Here is a 5,000-nt window from a genome sequence, read left to right as displayed (position 1 = left end):
TTGATATTTATATGTTTACATATATATATATACATATTTTATATGTATATATGTATGTATGTGTATTTTAACAAACAAAAATGGTGACAAATTTTACAACTAATTATTTTGCATCGACATCCATTTATAATCCTAGAATGAGGAAAGATTTTTAATATAGGAGTAGTAAATTCCTCGGGAGTGGGGGAGAAAAGCATTATAAGAAAAGCATTGTAAATGGTTGTTAATAAGTCATGATATTTTTTTAAAATGAGTCGATATAAATATTTTTCCTCCAAAGACAAAAGGAAAATTATTTTGGAGCAAACCCGATTTCCAACAGTCCTTCCGGCCTATAGGGTTAATGTAGTCCTAAATGCTATTCCAGAACATGGATTTATCACATTTCTGAGAGGAATGAATGGAATGTGATAATTTCCTGACTGAGTTAGAATTACAAACATCAAGGTACAATAAGAAAGTGAACTCTTTTATCGCAGGAGGCTCCCTGTGTGCTGTTAAAATAAAACAAAACAAAATTCCACGGGACTTTGGAACACCGGGATGCTACTACTACCAAATACTGGGATGCTCTTGATTGATAATTGAGCCTTTAGTGAAAGCCCACTGCTGAATTCTGGAATGACAAATTTACAAAACATACTTCAAAAAATACAGCAGAGGATTTCTAGTGTCTGGCAAATTGGAAACTACATGGAAAAAAAACCCCAAGGAGCTGACATAGAAATCATTGGGAGGCCCAGGTAACACAGGGATCATGTCTCTTGTAGTTCTGTGGAAATCCTTTGACAGGTATACTATTTTCCTGTTAAAATGTAAACTGAAGGATTAATAATCTTGGAGTTAATTCAGGCTCGCGGGATAAGAGGCAGGATGAGAAAAAAAAAATCAAAACCCTGTTAGTCCAGGTGGAATTAGAGTTGACTTTTTCTTTTCAAAATGAGAAAGATTTATAATTCTCTCTTTTAAGTTCTTTTTTTTTTCCTTTTGGAAAATTCCAGATTCTCACTAACATGACACTTTGCATGCCTCTGTGGTCTTCTGAAGTTCTCCTTATGTAGTAAGTTTGACCAAGCATACAATGAGAACTGGCCCAAAGGTTAGTGGAGGGAGGTATTTGTTTTTAATATGGTACTTTGGATATTCCCTTTAGTGTAGGAAGTACGTTGGAATATGGCTAATTATTCATTAGGCAATTGTGTTGATGTCTCTGAACCACCTTTGGCTCCTCTGGATAGCTTTGTTTGTGTAAAATAAGCACATGTTTTAAAAGGTCACTTGGATTCCAGGAATGCAGTAAATGAATTATTGTATTTGCATCAATCTCAAAAGCACACCTTTTTTACTTCATGGAATAGTATATTGACTACCCTTAGCATTGTGATATGACACATTTGCTTCCTTGCATATTCCTTACTAGAGATTAAATTATAATAATAATGATTATTGTCATTTTGTAGGCTAACACATGATCAAAGGAAAATGACTCAAGATAATGAATACCCAGAAACAAAGGGATTATTTTAAGCACAAAAGCCCATCATAAAAACCACAGGGCACAAAATTTATACAAAATCATTTGGCCAGAATCCTGACAATTAACTTGGACAAAAAAAAATGTGGTCAGGATGCACCCAAGCAGAGAAGTAGAGGCTGCGAAAAGTTGGGTTTGTTTATTGTCTCTCTCCCCCACCCCTCCCCAACCAGTACCTGAGCTAGCGATTGAGCTGATCCTTATAATAGGCAAAGAGAAAAGAAAAGAAAACACCAATAATATCAACAACTCTGTTCTGTCTTTAGGAGAGTTCATCCAGAGATTACACAAGGGATTTTGCACAGAATAGAGTTTTACAGAACCCAAGGGCTAACAGAGGGAAATGGCGTCCAGGAAGACAGGGCGGCCCATCAAGAGCAAAGCCACATAACAGAGCCAGAGGCGGCCCCAGAGCTGCCAACACAACTGCCTCTAAAGTCTGCCAAGAAGCCAGAAGCCGCTTGTGGGAAAATATCACTTACCCTTAGCATCTGGGTCCTGTGATTATTATCCAAAGGGATAGAGTGGTAAGATATGGTGAGATAAACAGCACCCCATTAGTCACACCGTACACATACACACATACACATATATGCATATCCTCTTTCCACATCTACAAAGATAGAAATATGTATAGCGTATATACATAATCAACATGGATGTTCTATATAAATAGATGCCATTATATATAAACACAAATATATCTACATGTATATTCACACCTGATTTAGAAATACTGGCTACACTGGAATTTTTTAAACCAGGCATGCTCTTCATCTATATCTATGTCTTAATCTTTGATAAGATGGGTCTTCCTAAATGATTCTGATCAAGTATTTTCACATATAAAGGACTAGGGATTGCTTTGTCTTTGCAGACCATAGGAAATACATGTGTGGCAGCTAGGAAATCTCTTTTTCCAAGAAGTCGTTCTAGTGGAAGATGCTGACTGAGAGGATACTTCGAAATGGGTTTTTTAACCCTAGACAAACCAATTAAAATGTGTCTGAAGAATATTTAAACTACTTTTTCTCTTTGAAGAGCTAAACCAGTCAAAAACAATGCCTACCAGTACCGAGTTTGGACATTCCTCTTAGCCCACACTTCTATTCAGTTTGTTAGCATTCTGTTGTGTTGTTTACTTCAGGGAATAGCCCCAGTTTGTGTGTACACCTGTGACATACTTGTTTGTTTGCTGGTTTCCAAAATGAAAAGGAAAATGTTGTCGTTTTTTACTTTATGATGGTCTATGGTGGGGACGGGAGCAGAGGATGAGGACAAAAAGTCAGGTGGATTTAAAAATGGGAGATACCTTTTAGTTAATCAAAAGCCTTGTAGCTTTGCAAAAATGGTTTTTACTAGTTATGGAAGAATTTTGAAGTTACCTGTAACAACATAGAGCAGAGAGCCCTTTGTGTTTGAGTGACAGTTGGGGGAGAGGTTAGGGGTATGTGAGTGTCCGTGTGTGACTTTTGCTTGTAAATACTTGGTGTAACACCCTCTTGAAGTGATAACAGCAGATGCAAATGGAACTGAAATGGATTTTTTTTTACATTGTGATTCATTGAAATGATATCGATTTTTATCCTGGTTTTCTATAGAATTTGACTATATCTGTGTTAATCAGAATTTAATCTCATTATACAAATTTAAGGCAGAACATTTGGAATGACCAGTCCAGCTATTTTTGCAATCTGGGTTTGGTTAAAGCTTTATTTAAATGTTTGTTAGAAGCCATTGGAACAAAATGAAAATGTTTCCAAAGTAGCTTTAAATGGCATATTGTAGTGTAGATATTGAAGCCCTCAAATCTGTATATTCAAATAAGTTTGTTATATGAAGGCATAACTAAAGGAATATGCATCCTACCTTTAATTCAGTGACATAGTTAAAGATTCTCCAATTTATCATCTTTAAAGAATACCATTATACTGCCTTGCCTACTTAATTGATGGCAAATAATTATGGAATATCTGCACCTGAAAAGAAAAAATATTTGAGAGGTGGGCCAATAATATAAGTGGAAGTGTAGAATTACATACACATGCTAACCATTATAAATTCAAAACCACAATCTTCCGCAAAAAAATTCATTGAAACAGACAGGATTTTGATTGTAACTGACAGGTTTCTTTTATTAATAGGCCATTTGAAATATATGATTTCTGCACAATTATATATTTCATATTTTTCTATTCTAAGCAAGTTCTGCTTAAAGTTCATTTTATAAATTTTAGATCATTCTGAAAGTATAAAAATATTATTAACATTCTTCCATCTGTTACTTGTTTGACTCTAAGACAAATAGCGAAAAAGAATCTGAGAATTCAAAGTGAGGTTCGGTGATTGGTATGGGGTGTCGGGTAGGATGGTTACTATATGTTTGATTGTCATTAAATATATTATTCCTAAGTGACAAAAGGTGGAAGAGGGGAAATTAGGGGAGTTCATATATGCTGAAATATATGTCAACAGCATAATATTGAATATATGTATGTTTATGTATAACATAATGTATTATAACAAAATTTAACATAGCTGCGTATAAAGTATTGCAATGTAATGTGTCATAATGAAATGTGTTATAGCAAACAATATATCTTGCTTTGAATCTTATAAAGTTTACAAGGCTTTTTTGTAAGAAATTTTAAGAAATTCTTTTAATAAGAAAAATATTTCCAATGGAGACGGGCCGATAATAGAGAGGAAGTGTGGAAGCATTGAATAAGATTAACTAAGGGTTGCTTTCAGAAAATAGTGTGTTTGCCTTAGACTCTTCCTGTTTATTCCAAGTTGTTTTATGGGGTTTCTGTTTGTTTGTTTGTTTTTCTTACTGAACACAGCAACTGGAATACAAAGATCATGGGATGCCTATGAAGACAGGCAGACAGGCAGACTTACCCTTTTGTAAGCTACCTTACCTATCACCCTCTGCAACCATTACCTGAAAAAACAGAGGTTTAATCTGCATTCTTCTAGTCAAATTACTTTTTGAGGTTCATTTGGTACTGGTAGAGTGGGGTTTTTTATTATTAAAATAAAACACACACACAGGAAATCCCTCCACCACCAATGAACAGTTCCCTAGTGAAATCCTTTAACTTCATTTCTTGTAGATATGGTTTACATGGGTCAGTTTCATTTTTCATTCTGTTTTAATTACATACACACCATGTCTTGATATTATTTGCCCTTTAAGAAGTACTTCTTAATTCCGAATATACATTTTTAATAAGGTAGACTTTAATAAAGCATAAAGTTTGATTGTGTAGGCCCCAATGGTACAAAAAAAAATGTAAAAATGTGGTAAAAGCTCCTGATTTCCAGTTCTTGTAGCTCAGACAGTCCTCTTTAACCCTTGAACCTCTTGCCATCCCAACATCTACAAAATAGAACCAGATCCTATTTAGCAAAGCCAATAGTGTTTTTATTCTTAACTAAGTAAATAACCATGATTCTTGGGGAT

General features: G+C 34.7%; 1 long non-coding RNA gene across 1 annotated transcript in view; it reads left to right on the top strand.

Annotated features, from left to right (window-relative positions):
- The window catches only part of LOC122745887, a 15,780-nt gene that overhangs the window by 1,668 nt on the left and 9,112 nt on the right, over positions 1-5,000 (top strand). The window contains exon 2 of the long non-coding RNA XR_006355498.1: positions 1,801-2,071. This is a non-coding gene — a long non-coding RNA (uncharacterized LOC122745887). The remainder of the gene's footprint in view (positions 1-1,800; positions 2,072-5,000) is intronic.

This window comes from Dromiciops gliroides, chromosome 3 (assembly GCF_019393635.1).
Source record: "Dromiciops gliroides isolate mDroGli1 chromosome 3, mDroGli1.pri, whole genome shotgun sequence".
Classification (NCBI taxonomy): Eukaryota; Metazoa; Chordata; class Mammalia; order Microbiotheria; family Microbiotheriidae; genus Dromiciops; species Dromiciops gliroides.
Note: the sequence above shows the minus strand (reverse complement) of the source record. Positions and strands in the feature narration are given on the sequence as shown.